Source organism: Neomonachus schauinslandi, chromosome 3 (assembly GCF_002201575.2).
Source record: "Neomonachus schauinslandi chromosome 3, ASM220157v2, whole genome shotgun sequence".
Classification (NCBI taxonomy): Eukaryota; Metazoa; Chordata; class Mammalia; order Carnivora; family Phocidae; genus Neomonachus; species Neomonachus schauinslandi.
The window spans coordinates 160,721,840-160,737,404 of NC_058405.1; the positions used below are offsets into that span (position 1 = coordinate 160,721,840).

Sequence of the window (15,565 nt, forward strand, 5' to 3'; positions counted from 1 at the left end):
AAAAGAACGAATCAAAAAGGAAACGGACGACGGTGGCCGATAGTGGTCTAGTCTCACAGTACTGCACTGCGCGCTCTCAGAAGGATGCGCCTGCGCATTGTGCTGGTCTCCATGGCAGGGCCTCGGAGCCAAGACGAGGTTGAGTAGACTCGTTTTGAATTTTCTCCCCTCTGCTCCGGCACCTTGTGAACTTCCCTCCTCGCCCTGTAGGGCTCTCGGAAGCGGCGGGACTAGGGGAGTTGGGGGTTTGACCGAGTTGTCGGCGCCCACGAATGGGACACTACCTCCCAACCCCCATTTCTTTCCTCCTGCCTCCTCCTCCCGTCACGTCCTGACCAGCCTGCTCCCTGAGCAACCGCTGGTCCCCGCCCCCATCTTGCAGTCGGGTCCGGGTGGTGCCTTCCGCGCCCAGCCTCGGCGCCTTTTCGGGGCCCCACACGATGAGGCCCACTATTCCCCTCCCGGGGCCGCGCTGGGGCGGGGGGGTGGGGTGGGGGGAGGCGCTCGGGAAGGCAGGCTGGAGAAGGTGGAGATTAAGTGTCTGGAGGAGGGTTGCTGAGCCTCAGGACGCGCCACCGCCGCGGAGAAGGACCCGGACCCCCTTGGGCGGGAGCGCCTAGTGTGTGGTCCTTCGGGCAGCCAAGAGCCCCGCTTTTCAGATTTTGTGTTTTTTGTTTTGTTTTGTTTTCACCTTATGAGCGCATTTATATCTTCTGGTTAGAAGGGGAAAGGCGTCCTCCCCCACATTCTCCTGCAATTTTTGACTTTTTTTTTTGGTCTTGAAGTTACCTAAAGGCCTATGCCTTAATCTAAATGGTCCGGAGAGTTATTCTAATTGAATTTAGTTATTTCTCTGTGAGAGGATGGATGGAGAGATACTATCTAGATCTCAAAGTCAAATTTTAAGTCGTTCGCCAAAACTGCAAGAGGAGGACTTCAAGAGACAGCAGTTTAGAATCAGGCTAAACTGGATTGCAGAATTTGTGGGCAGAGCGGTGTGTGTGCAGGTGAAAACAACTAAAGCTTTCCTTTACGTTGTTTAAAGATGCGCTGCAATTAAGTAGGCACCTGGTATTTAAACCATAGCCTATGGGAAAGTATTTAAACAATTGTAAGCGGAAAAATAATCTTTTATTGGAAAGCAATGATAATGAAAGTAGGACAATTTTCAATTCACTCACCTTTCTAGAATGCGGGCTCTTGAACCTGAATGCCTCAACTACTTATTAACCGCTCTGTGCCACACTTGGGTCACTGTGAGAATTAAATGCCACAAGTAAATGTTAAATTTATCACCATCATTATCATTTAGATGTCTCTTGGCTAGAACCTTTGCCAACCTGAACAAATAAGAGAGAATAGCTTCATGGTTAGAGGAATAAAAAGAAAATCTCTGCTGAAGTCCTAGGAAAGGAAGGACTGGGCTTGCAAATAGAACCTGTGGTCATTTAACCATGTGACTCATTGTAATGGTGAGAATTGTATGCCTTAGACCACCTGAAGCTTGAAACACTTTCTTAACTGAAGTCTTGCTATTTAATCCATATTTTCTGAATTTGGTAGACGTGGAAAGAAATTTAACAGTTTTAAACATTTTCCTGTAATCATAAGTGATTTTTTAGTTACAGCAGTAAAATTGACTGAATTAACATTCATAGAGCTGGAAATAATCTTCAAATAATTAGGTTCTTTTTCAGATTATTTTTTTACTATTGATAAAATATTATTGGTTAAAATATCTTTTAAAAATTTATAGTTAGAGGGGTGCCTGGCTGGCTCAGTCAGTGGACCATGCATCTCTTGATCTCTGGGTAAATTCAAGACCAAAATTGGGGGGGGGGTGGAGATTACTTAAAAATAAAATCTTAAAAATAACAAAAAAGGTATGGTTAGTTTAATAAATTTTAGCGATCATTAATTTGACATTTAAGAAAATACAATACCTGATAATCACTATAGGTTGATCTTAATTTGAATTGAGAAGTATGACCAGTAAGATACAGAACCTAAATATGTACTTAATAAGATAAAACTTCAATTTGCAAAGCAGAGATGTTGAATTCACTAAAGTACATTTTTCATTTGAGACCTTCTTTTAGTTAAGGAAAATTGTAAGTGTTCTAGAGTAACTGAACACCCACTATGATGGCTTTGGTGTTTTTTCAGTAGTGACTCGTGTCATATTTGGTGTTCTCTCCATGCAGTACTTAGGGTAGTACTTTTGAGTGTTTTTCTTAGAACATTAACTTCAAGCTTTTTGTTCTTGATGATTTCGTACGTGATTCATTTACTGTGGTCTTCATGAAGACACATTGTTATCTGGAAAATCACAGCTTGGAAGATACGTGTTTCTATTAAAGGTTTCTTTTTTTCTGCATGTAATGGCATGGTATGGTATGATCTGAAGACTATGCATGGGCTTCAGAGTTCTGTTGTTTTGGGTTTTTTTTTTTCCAGCTTAGTTTTGAATCTGAGCTCTAATGCTCTCTCTGATCTTAGGTAAGTTACTTGACAGCTTTGGTTTTCTTATCTACAGAGATAAGATCCAACTCGGTGAATGTGAGGATTAAATGAAATAATCTGTATAGCTCTCAAAGAGCAAAGAGGTAAAATGAGGTATGTATTTACAGGGTAAGAAATGGATAGAAACCAAGATTATAGGGAAGCTTATAGACAGGGCAAACCTTAGATTAAAGAGACAGTGTGAACACTAGCCTTAAATTTTTTTCAGTGAAAAGTTAAAATAAGTTATTATTTATATATATTTGCATACATTTAAAATTTTGATGTTGACTTAACACATTATAACTTTCCAAACCCATCATTAAAAAAAATAAATTTTTTTTTTTTTTTTTAAGATTTTATTTATTTATTTGACAGAGAGAGACACAGCGAGAGAGGGAACACAAGCAGGGGGAGTGGGAGAGGGAGAAGCAGGCCCCCCACTGAGCAGGGAGCCTGATGTGGGGCTCGATCCCAGGACCCCGGGACCATGACCTGAGCCGAAGGCAGACCCTTAACAACTGAGCCACCCAGGCGCCCCAAAAATAAATTGTTCTATCAAATACTTGTGAACTAGGAGTCTTGATTTAATTTTTGACACCACTGATTGATAATAATTTTGTATACATCATAAAAGGAATATTGTGTCATTTACCTACCCTAAAAGATGAGAGAAATTTTATTTTCTAAAGTACTTTTGAGCAACATTTTTTTAATGTTAATAAGTTAAAATATCTGGCCCTGATATTTAATATATTTCAAGATCCTTTAAATCTTAGGACACTAACAAGGGACCTAGAATTAGGAGAATCTCTAAGACTAAACTAAAAGTGGCTTCATCATTCAGTTACCCTGTTTGGGGATTTATTCTCAGGTAATTGGTTTTAACAGATACATTTTACCACACAAAAGTCTGTAGAGGAAACTCAACAAAATAATCAGATGTTAAGATAATTACCTGTAAAGTTTTGAACAAATAAAATTTGCTATTGAACAAAAGCAAAACAGCAGTAGCCCAAATATGGTCCACAGAGATATGAGTGAATACAGCCTGAATAGTCAGTCTTTTCCTTTCTGCCATGCATTAAATATGTATAAACAATAAAAAGCCCTTTTTCCCTATAAAACATGAAACTTCTATTTTAACAGTTTCTTCCTAATCTTTGCTTTTGATATAAGGTAAAATCCACTTTTTTAAGTGATGTGAAATATTCTAGAAAGCAATTTGACAGCAAAATGTAATGCTTTAGTGTGTGTTGTGAACTCCAATCATTAGCTGTCTATGCATGTAATACGTTCTTCTTTCTGTTTTATGTAATTCCAGTATGATTTGCTTAAAAACTAACCTTGTCAAACCAGTTCCAGGATTTTTTACAGGGTGTACAGGTTTAGGGAGGGCAGTCTTTGTTCTCAAGCTTCTGTGGTTCCAAAAAAAAATGCCCTGTTAGTAAATATTTCATGAGAGATGCAATTTACTGGGGAGGTCTTTGTTTCAGTAGTAGTTAAAGAATGTGAGTTGCAACAAAACCATAGTCCAAACACCTAATTTTAGATAAGGAGACTGACACAGAGAGATTAAGTCACCTACTCCTGGACACATGCAGTTATCTATAAAGTCAGTCCTAATCTTTAGTTTTCTTCAACTGAGTTAGTTGATGGATCTACTGTACTTGGATGGTAATGGCTATTTTATAATAAAACCTGGATAACAAAATCTAGTAGTTTTCTTTATGTGTAGGAAAAGAAAATATACATTGAATACCTTCTCATTACAGAAAAAATGCTGCTGTGAAGACATAATTATAGCTCTCATGCAAATGAAGCCACAACTATCATGATTTAGTGCCCCCCCCAAAGGAAGAACTTAAGTGAACAAGAGAGGGCATTTCTGGGAATGGTAGAATGCTTGAGGCCTGAATTGAAATTTGAGCTACTACCTGAAGGTAATACTTTTATTTTTAACTAATTGAAAGTAACAGCTCTATAAAAGTTAACTATTACCTATTATATATTAATGAAAAATCAGATTACACTTTGTATATAGGTACTTTGTTCTGTTTATGTTTACCAGTTGGAAGAAAATACCTAGATACTTAATATCTTCATTCTTAAAAATTTCACTTTGACATAGTTAATTGAAAGTTAGGGGGCGCCTGGGTGGCTCAGTCATTAAGCATCTACCTTCGGCTCAGGTCATGATCCGAGGGTCCTGGGGTTGAGTCCCGCATCATGCTCCTTGCTCAGCGGGGAGCCTGCTTCTCCCTCTGCCTGCCACTCCCCCTGTTTGTGCTTTCTCTCTCTCTATCTCAATCTCTCTCTTTCTCTGACAAAAAAATAAAATCTTTTAAAAAAAAATGTTAGATATAATAATTTCTAGCATGTACTGACATTGAGGTTAGATGGGAAAATTGGATATTTTAAGTCACCCTGCATTTGTCAGGATTGAAAAGCGTAATGCAAATTGATGGGGGAATTAAGGGAGGAAGGAGTAATGCTTTTCTTTTCGCTTCATATTTTTTTTTTAAAGGATGTTTGTAACATAGGAATGTACTTTGAACTTCCAATTAAACAATGGGTTAGTCAATAGATACCGAAACCCATTTTTCCATATAGAAACTAAGTAGTATTTACCCAGTGTAACCATAAAAAACTTCTTTAACCTGTAGTATAGATGTACATACTGAAAAGAAAATTTTGAGGTTTCAGTTCCCAAAAGACAGCAGAAAAAGAAATTATCTTTGAGTGGTAAAATCCCAGTCTGAACAAAGTCCTGAAGTAGGTGTTTTTCTGTAAACAGCATCCTCATCATCTTTGCTGGTACAATTCCCTGGGGCATCCATCCTGTCCTCTTCATTGCAGCATAGCTCAGGCCTCTGCTGAAGCCCTTTTAAGTGTTCTGAGCTTCAAGTGTACTTGCTTTCTCACCTCCAAATTAAACATCCCAGGGTAGCTATTCTGAACTCTTCTTAAATGAAGAAAGTGATTTAAATTTACACAAATTTGTTAATGACTGATAGTCTGTCCAGAGTTTTTTCTTTTTTAGGAGAAAATGCTTATTATCTCCAGTGAAAATTTCAGCTAGGGTAAGAGAAAGTAAATAAAATGAAAAAGATTTAGGCCAGTAGGGATAATTTGTAATGGGATCAGGGCAGCTATTAGGAAACTGGGAGTAAGATTTTAGAATTCTTTCCCCTAAGCTATTTGCACTTTTCACTTCTTCTCAAGCTCCACTTTTGAATCTATTTGCAGAATGTTTTCTCAATGACTACAGTGCCTGCAAGATTAGAACTCTAGCTTTTTCAAGAGATCAGAGATGTTTAAATTGTTTGCAGGAGGGCTTTGGTGCTTTAGGGACTGCCTCTAATTTGAACCAGGAGAAGTGGAGAACAAAAATGAACGAAGAATTTTCTTTTAGCATCTATAATTTGTTAACCTATCAAAAAAAAAAAAAATTAAAGCCATGACTAATGAAGGAAGGAGGGAGTTTTTTTCTGTTACTTTGAAAGCGTTCCTATTGTAATAATGAAGAGTAGGCTTTGGGATCAGTACATGTACCTTGCTCAGCCACTTAGTATATTTGTAATCTTGAGAAAGTTACTTAATTGCCTGAGTCTTATTTCCTTACACGTAAATTGGAGCAAGTAACTGAATCACAGGGTTGTTGAAAGGATTATATAAAATGACATATATAAAACACTTTTAGGTGCACCTGGGGGGCTCAGTCGGTTAAACCTCTGACTCCTGATTTCAGCTTTCATCACGATCTCAGGGTTGTGAGATCCAGCCCTGTGCTGTGCTCCATGTTCACTGGGTAGTCTGCTTCTGTCCCTCTCCCTCTGCCCTAACCCCCACTCACACTGTCTTTCTCTCTCAAATAAACAAATAAATCTTAAAAAAAAAAAACAAAAAACTTTTAGCATAGTGCTTTACCATAGTACTCAATAATTGATAACCTTATAACCTTGAGCAATGAGCCTCAGTTTCCTTTTCTGTAAAATGGTGGTAATAGGTTCTGTATCACAGAATATAGTGATTATTAATAATTCTAGCTAATATTAAGTATAATAAATATTAAGTTATATAGCTATGACAAATTCATAATCTTCATCTATTTTGTCATAATAGTGTTTATATTTAAAACTCAAAGGGCTCTCAAAAATATATATATATATTTTTAGAGATTTATTTATTTTAGAGAGAGAGAGAGGGAGAGTGGGGGGGGGCAGGGAGGAGCAGAGGGAGAGAGAGTCCTAAGCAGACTCACACTGAGCATGGAGCCGGACGTGGGACTTGATCTCACAATGCTGAGAACGCAACCTGAGCCAAAACCAAGAATCGGAGGCTTAAACAACTGCCCTACCCAGGTGCCCCTCAAAAATATTTCTTAATCTTGGGGTGCCTGGGTGGCTCAGTTGGTTAAGCGGCTGCCTTTGGCTCAGGTCATGATCCTGGAGTCCCTGGATCGAGTCCCGCATCAGGCTCCCTGCTTGCAGGGAGTCTGCTTCTCCCTCTGACCCTCCCCCCTCTCATGTGCTCTCTCTCATTCTCTCGCTCTCAAATAAATAAATAAAATCTTAAAAAAAAAATTTCTTAATCTTGATGTCATCATGTTTAGACAGTGAACATTTCAGTGTAATTAATTTACTTTAAAAAATTGAATTGTAGGGACGCCTGGGTGGCTCAGTTGGTTAAGCAACTGCCTTCGGCTCAGGTCATGATCCTGGAGTCTCGGGATCGAGTCCCACATCGGGCTCCCTGCTCGGCAGGAAGTCTGCTTCTCCCTCTGACCCTACCCCCTCTCATTCTCTCTCTCAAATAAATAAATAAAAATATTTTTAAAAAAATTGAATTGTATTCTTGACAGCAATTATTTCAGTTTTAATACATCCCTCAGTAGTTGAATCTAACTTCGTAAGACTTTTCTTTTTGAATAGTGTTCTTTTATTTTTCTACTCTGGACATTGGAAGATTTACAGAAAAATCAATAGATTTACAGAAAAATCGAGCAGGGGCACGTAGGTGGTGCAGTCAGTTAAGTGTCCGACTTGGTTTCAGCTTGGGGTGTGGTCTCGGGTGGTGGAATCAAGCTCTGCCTCCAGCTCCACACACAGCACGGAGTTGGCTTGAGATTCTCTCTCCCTCTTCCTGCCCCTCCCACTGTGCGTGCGCTCTCTCTAAAATAAATCTTTTTTTTTTTTTAAAGATTTTATTTATTTGAGAGAGAGAGAATGAGAGACAGAGAGCAGGAGAGGGAGGAGGGTCAGAGGGAGGAGAAGCAGACTCCCCTACAAGCAGGGAGCCCGATGCGGGACTCGATCCCGGGACTCCAGGATCATGACCTGAGCTGAAGGCAGACGCCTAACCATCTGAGCCACCCAGGCGCCCTAAAATAAATCTTAAAAAAAAAAAAAAAAAAAGAATCAAACAGGGAATACAAAGATTTCCATATTCCCCCCCACACACATTTCTTCCTCTATCTGCTAGCACACAGTTTTCCCTTTATTAACATTTTGCATTAGTGTGGTATGTTTCTTTTTTTTTTAAATATTTATTTATTTCGTAAGTTCTATGCCCAGGACAGGACTAGAACTCACAACCCTAAGATCAAGAGCTGCATGCTCCACAGACTGAGCCAACCAGGTGTGGCATATTTCTTAAAATTAATAAACCAATATTGATAGATTATTGTGAACAAAAGTCTATAGTTTGCATTAAGGTTCACTATTTGTGTTGTATAATTATATGGATTTTCACAAAACCCATATCAAAATGTCATGTATCCACCATTACGGTATCAGAAAGAATTGTTTCATCACAATAAAAATCTCTCAACCTGGGGCAACTATTGATCTTGTTACTGAGTCTATAGTTTTGCCTTTTCAAGAATGTCGTATATTTGAAATTATATAGTATGTAGCCTTTTCAGAGTGACTTCTTTCACTTATCAGTACGCACTTAAGGTTTCCCTTGTCTTTTGTGGCTTAATAGCCTTTTTCTAAAAATTGAAGTTCACATATAATAGCAGTTTCAGGTGTACAACATAGTGATTTGACAATTATAAACATTATGAAATGCTTACCGTGATAAGTGTAGATGCCATCTGTCGTCATAAAAAGTTATTACAATACTATTGACTATATTCTATGTGCTGTGCTTTTTATCTTTGTGACTTACTATTTTTTTGAGAGAGAGCAAGCAAGCAGGGAGGAGGGGCAGGGGGAGAGAATCTTTTTTTTTTTTTAAGATTTATTTATTTATTATTTTAGAGAGGGGGGGAGAGGGAAGGAAGAAGAGGGAGAGAGAGAATCTCAAATAGACTCTGCACTGAGCACAGAACCTGACATGGGGCTCAATCTCAAGACCCTGAGACCATGTCCTGAACTGAAACCAAGAGTTGGACACTTAACTGATAGAGCCACCCAGGCACCACATGACTTGCTTATTTTATAACTGGAAGTTTGTATCTCAGTTCCACATGTAAGAGATCATGTGGTATTTGCCTTTCTCTAGCTGGCTGCATATCTTCTTTAGTAAAGTGTTTGTTCAAATATTTTGCCCACTTTTTGTTTGGTTGTTGTCTTATAATTGAGTTGAAACAGTTCTTTACAGAGCTGGGATACAAATTCCTGTATCAGGAATATGTTTTGCAAATATTTTCTCCCAAACTGTAATGAATAAAACTTTTTAATTTTGATGATGTCCATTTTATAGACTTATATTTTCATGCTTTTTGTGTCATGTTTAAGATATTTTTTGCCAAACCCACAGTCACAAAGATTTTCTCCTATGATTTCTTCTAGAAGTTTTATAGTTTTACAGGCCGTGATCTGTTTCAAGTTAATTTTTTTTTATGGTTTGAGGTAAGGGTCATTTACTGTTTTGCATATAGCTATTGTTTCAGCTCCATTTGTTGAAAAGACTATCCCTTTTTTCTTAATTGCCTTGGCACCTTTATCGAAAAGCAGTTGACAAGGGGCGCCTAATCTCGCTTGAGATTCTCTCTCCCTCTGCCCCTCCCCCTGCTCACTGTCTCTCTCTCTCTCTCAAATAAATAAATCTTTTGTTTGTTTTAATTTTATTTTATTATGTTATGTTAATCACCATATATTACATCATTAGTTTTTGATGTAGTGTTCCATGATTCATTGCTTGCCTATAACAGCCAGTGCTCCATTCAATACGTGCCTTCTTTTTGTGTGTGTGTGTGTGTGTTTTCATCTATTCATTTTTTATTATTATGTTGTTAATCACCATACATTACATCATTAGTTCTTGATGTAGTGTTCCATGATTCATGCCTTCTTTAATACCCATCACCAGGTTATCCCCTACCCCCACCCCTCTAGAAGCCTCAGTTTGTTTCTCAGAGTCCATGGTCTCTCATGGTTCATCTCCCCCTCTGATTCCCCCCCTTCATTTTTCCCTTCCTACTTTTTTTTTTTTTAAACATATATAATGTTTTATTTGTTTCAGAGGTACAGGTCTGTGATTCATCAGTCTTACACAACTCACAGCACTCACCATAGCACATACCCTGCCCAATGTCTATCACCCAGCCACCCCATCCCTCCCACCCCCCACCGCTCTAGCAACCCTCAGTTTGTTTCCTGAGATTAAGAATTCCTGGTATCAGTGAGATCATATGATACATGTCTTTCTCTGATTGACTTATTTCACTTAGCATAATACCCTCTAGTTCCATCCACATCGTTGCAAATGGCAAGATTTTTTTTTTTGATGACTGCATAATATTCCATTGTATATATATAAACCACAACTTCTTTATCCATTCATCTGTTGATGGACATCTTGGCTCTTTCCATAGTGTGGCTATTGTGGACATTGCTGCTATAAACATTGGGGTGCACGTACCCCTTCGGATCACTATATTTGTATCTTTGGGATAAATATCCAGTAGTGCAATTGCTGGGTTGTACGGTAGCTCTATTTTCAACTTTTTGAGGAACCTCTATCCTGTTTTCCAGAGTGGCTGCACCAGCTTGCATTCCCACCAACAGGGTAGGAGGGTTCCCCTTTCTCCGCATCCTCGCCAACATCTGTCGTTTCCTGACGTTAATTTTAGCCATTCTGACTGGTGTGAGGTGGTATCTCATTGAGGCTTTGATATGGATTTCCCTGATGCCGAGCGATGTTGAGCACTTTTTCATGTGTCTGTTGGCCATTTGGATGTCTTCTTTGGAAAAATGTCTGTTCATGTCTTCTGCCCATTTCTTGATTAGATTAGTTGTTCTTTGGGTGTTGAGTTTGATAAGTTCTTTATAGATTTTGGATACTAGCCCTTTATCTGATATGTCATTTGCAGATATCTTCTCCCATTCTGTCAGTTGTCTTTTGGTTTTGTTGACTGTTTCATTTGCTCTGCAAAAGCTTTTTATCTTGATCAAGTCCCAATAGTTCATTTTTGCCCTTGCTTCCCTTGCCTTTGGCGATGTTTCTAGGAAGAAGTTGCTATGGCTGAGGTCGAAGAGGTTGCTGCCTGTGTTCTCCTCTAGGATTTTGATGGATTCCTGTGTCACATTTAGGTCTTTCAACCATTTTGAGTCTATTTTTGTGTGTCATGTAAGGAAATGATCCAGTTTCATTCTTTTGCAAGTGGCTGTCCAATTTTCCCAACACCATTTGTTGAAGAGACTGTCTCTTTTCCATTGGACATTCTTTCTGCTTTGTCGAAGATGAGTTGACCATAGAGTTGAGGGTCCATTTCTGGGCTCTCTATTCTGTTCCATTGATCTATGTGTCGGTTTTTATGCCAGTACCATACTGTCTTGATGATTACAGCTTTGTAATAGAGCTTTTGAGTATTGTAGCTTTGTAGTAAGTTTTGAAATTGCAAAGAATGAGTCCTCCAACTTTGTTCTTTTTCAAGATTGTTTTGGCTATTCAGGTTCCTTGAAATTCGATATGAGTTTGGCTTTTCCATGACTAAAAAAAAAGGCATTGGGATTTTGATAAGGATTGCATTGAATCTATACATTGCTTTGGGTAGTATTACCATATTCATGTCTTCCAATTCCAGGAGCAGTTTATCCATTTATTTAGATCTTTAATTTTATTCAGCAGTATTTTGTAGTTTTAATGTACAAGTCTTATACTTCTTTGCTTAAATTTATTCATCAGTATTTTATTCCTATTGATAAAATTGTAAATGAATCATTTTCTTAATTTCATTTTTGCTTTGTTCATTGCTAGTATAGAAATACAATGGAATTTTGCATATTGATCTTATATCCTGTAACTTTGTTGAATTTATTAACTCTGATGGTGTTTTTGGGAATTATTCAGGATTTTCTATATATAAGACCATATGCAAATAGAGATAGTTGTACCTTTGTTCTTAGTATTTTCTCATCATCCTTTTAGTTTCTGCAATATTTTATACTCATGTCCCACTTTGATTTCTGATTTTAGTTGTGTCTTTCTTTTTTTATTGTCAGTCTAGATAAAGGTTTGTCAATTTTGTCAATCTTCTTGAAGAACCAACTTTTAGATTCATAAATTCTTTTGTTTTTCTATTCCTGATTTTGCTTATCTCTTCTCTAATCTGTATTATTTTCTTCCTTCCGCTAGATTTCAGTTTAGTTGGCTCTTAAATTTGTTTTTGAGGAATTAAGTCAAGTGATTGTTTTGAGATTTTTTTTTTAATATAGGCATTTTTGCTCTATATTTCCCTCTGAGCACCACTTTCCCTGCATTCCATAAGTTTTGATATACTGTGTTCATCTGTCATTACCCCCTCCTGAGTTATGTGTATTTTTAGTTCTTCAGTATTTTATTTCTATTCTTAAAACACACATACACAAAATTATAATAGCATTATTGTTATTTATACAGACAGTGTTTATTTAGATTTTTCATAGAGTTATTAACTTACTAGCTTACCATTTTGTTAGCATCTCAGGACTTCCTTCTGGTATCATTTTTATTTTATGTATTTAGAAATTTCTTTCATGTAGGATCTGTTCATTGTAAACTCTGAGTTTTTTATTTTTATTATTTATTTTTACTTTTTTTAAAAGATTTTATTTATTTGTTTGACAGAGAAAGACACAGTGAGAGAGGAAACACAAGCGGGGGAGTGGGAGAGGGAGAAGCAGGCTTCCCACTGAGCAGGTAGCCTGATTTGGGCTCGATCCCAGGGCCCTGGGATCATGACCTGAGCCAAAGGCAGACGCTTAACGACTGAGTCACCCAGGCGCCCCTAAACTCTGAGTTTTTTAAAATCTTAAAGTATCTTTTCTCACCCTGTTTTGTGAAAAAAATGGTCTTGAGCATATGTAATCATATACTGATAATTACTTTTTTTTTTATTCCCATGACTTCTGCCATTGTTGCTATTGAGTAGACTGCCGTATATCTAATGTCAGTACCCCATGGGTGATCTTACCTCTCTGGCTACATTTTTAGATTTTCCTTTCTCTTTAGAATTTTGTAGTTCTACTACACTGGGTATGGATTTCTTTTGATTTATTTTGGTATATTTTGTAGTTTATCTGTGGATTCACTTTTGAAAAATTGTTAACCATTATCTCCTCAAATACTTGTCTCTCATCCATTTTCTCTTTTCTTCTGAGATTCCAATTATAAGTATGTTGTACTTTATTTTTCCTAGTTTTAAGTCTCTTCATATTTTTTTTATCTTCTGCTTTTCATATGGTGCATTCTGAGTAATTTTTTAAAAATCTGACTTTTAATTTAGTAGTTCTTTCTTCTGCATTTATTTAATGTATCCATTGACTTACAGTTTTTATTTCTGAAAGTTCTGTTTGGTTTTCTTTCAGATTAAACTTTTCAGTCTTGTTGCTTGCTTATTCCTGTGGTTCATTCATGTTTATTTCTTTGAGTTTTAAATGATTTTTATATTCACTGTTAGATGGTTCCAATATTGAAGTCTGTAGGAGGTGTCTAAATTTGCTGGCTCTTTCTTTTGATGGTTTATTTCCTTGTGTTTTTGACACTCTGATTATAAGCTTATATTTAATCTTACATGTAAGGTAACTAATGCCTTAACTGGGTTTGTGTTCCTTCAAATAATAGCTCCATTTTTTCTTACTAAACTATTGTCTCAGGATCTTTCAGGTTCCTAGTCTTGGGAACTTTAAGTTCCCCTCCCCTGAGAGCTGCTTATCCAAGCCGTGGTTTCCCAACCATAAAATTTGTGTATTAGTAATGCTCTTGCAGAAATTTTCCTCTTTGCTTGTGCTTATCACTTGGGTTTTGGCTCACATCTTTTGCTTTTCTTTTGTGGTGGGTAGGAGATATGGAGGGCAGGGAATGGCCTTTGATTTTTGTTACTTCCTGTAGCAGCTCCCAGTCACAAAATATTTTGTTTTAGATAAACTTTCTGGGTTTTTTTGTTTTGTTTTGTTTTCTAGCAAGAGAGCCTTCTATATTATCTAATCTGCCATATTTCCATTAGTGGAACTTTCTTTTTATTTTTTAAACCATATATAAAACATTATTCCTAAGTTTTATATGTAAATTAAATTAGAATACAAGTGGTAATTTAAAATCTTAGAAGCAATTTTAAGATATTTTAAAATTATATATTAAAAATAAGATTGATTTTAACTTATTATAATTTATATTTGAGTAGAAGTATTTATAATATTTTGGAGATATGAAGTGGCAAACCTTGTAGATTTTCTGAAATGGTTAATTTTACAAATGTATGTGTGGATGCTATCACAGAAAAATAAGTTTTCAGTGTGTTCTTTTTTTTTTTTTAAAGATTTCATTTATTTATTTATTTGACAGAGACATAGAGAGAGAGTACAAGTAGGCAGAGAGGCAGGCAGAAGGAGAGGGAGAAGCAGGCTCTCCGCTGAGCAGGGAGCCCAGTGCGGGGCTCAATCCCAGGACCCTGGGATCATGACCTGAGCTGAAGGCAGCTGCTTAACTGACTGAGCCACCCAGGTACCCCCAGTGTGTTCAAATATATATACCAACTGAGTACAAGGTATAAATTTAGGGCATAGGATGATTTCATTATTGTATATCCTGACTGTGATGTGGTTACATGTGTTAAAATCCATAGAACTATACAGCAAAAACAAAAAAAGGAAGTTCAATTTAATACATGTTAATTTAAAGATAAAATTTTCAGGATTTTTAAAAAACAATTATGCTGTCTTATGAAAAATAAAATGTGTGGGTTCTATGAAGTTTATATTATAAATTTTTCAGTGGTATTCTTCAACAGTTTTGTTTTGACTTTACTCCAATTTTGAGACTTAAATCATCATTCCTTTCAGATAATGCAGAATCCAGTATTCACTATAATATATTAGGCCAGGGTTTCTGAACCTCAGTACCACTGACATCTTTGTTTTGGGGGCTGCTGTGAGCATTCCAAAATACTTAGCAGCACCCCCAGCTTCTCCCCATTAGATTCTAGTAGCACTTCCCTCTCAGTTCTGACAACCAAAAATATTTCCAGACATTGCCAAATATCCCCAGGGGGCAGTGTGCGTGCGTGTGTGTGTGCATGCACATGTGTGTGTAAAGACAAAATTACCACCAAAGCTAATCACTTCACTAGGCCTAAGTGGCTCAAACTTTTTGGAATACATATTTCTTCATTTTCAAAGTTTGTCAACCCAGTATTAGTGGTATGATGTGTATTATGATAAGAGCTATGTGTATATAATTTCTGTCTACACCAAAATATCTTTTCTTAAATTATCTAATGCTACAATAGTGCATGCCCAACTCATAAAATTAAGAACCTTTATTTGCATTAAATCTTTGTAAAATAAGAATTTTAGAAGTATTTGAAAGGGTGAAAAGTACCTGTCCCATAACAACAATCTTAATTAACCAGTACAGGAGTGTAATTAAGGGTAGGATGAGGGAACTACATAATGGTAGTCTCTTTTTTGCTTTGAATGTATTCTGGTGCCTTGGCAAGTCATTTTAAAAAAATGTTTATTTTCTTAATCTGTAGAATGGAAATGATTTAACCTGAATTGTATTGGGTAACACAGTAGGAGAAATGTGAGATTTGTTTAAGACAAACATTCCATAAAAATGTTAAGTGCTTTAA

At 36.9% G+C, this 15,565-nt stretch overlaps 1 protein-coding gene across 1 annotated transcript in view; it reads left to right on the top strand.

Annotated features, from left to right (window-relative positions):
• The first annotated feature begins 108 nt into the window (after positions 1 to 108).
• Positions 109 to 15,565, top strand: part of CARF (calcium responsive transcription factor) — a 61,413-nt gene continuing 45,956 nt past the window's right edge. Inside the window, 1 exon segment of the mRNA XM_044913383.1 lies at positions 109 to 138. The gene's annotated coding sequence lies outside the window, so the exon portion shown is untranslated.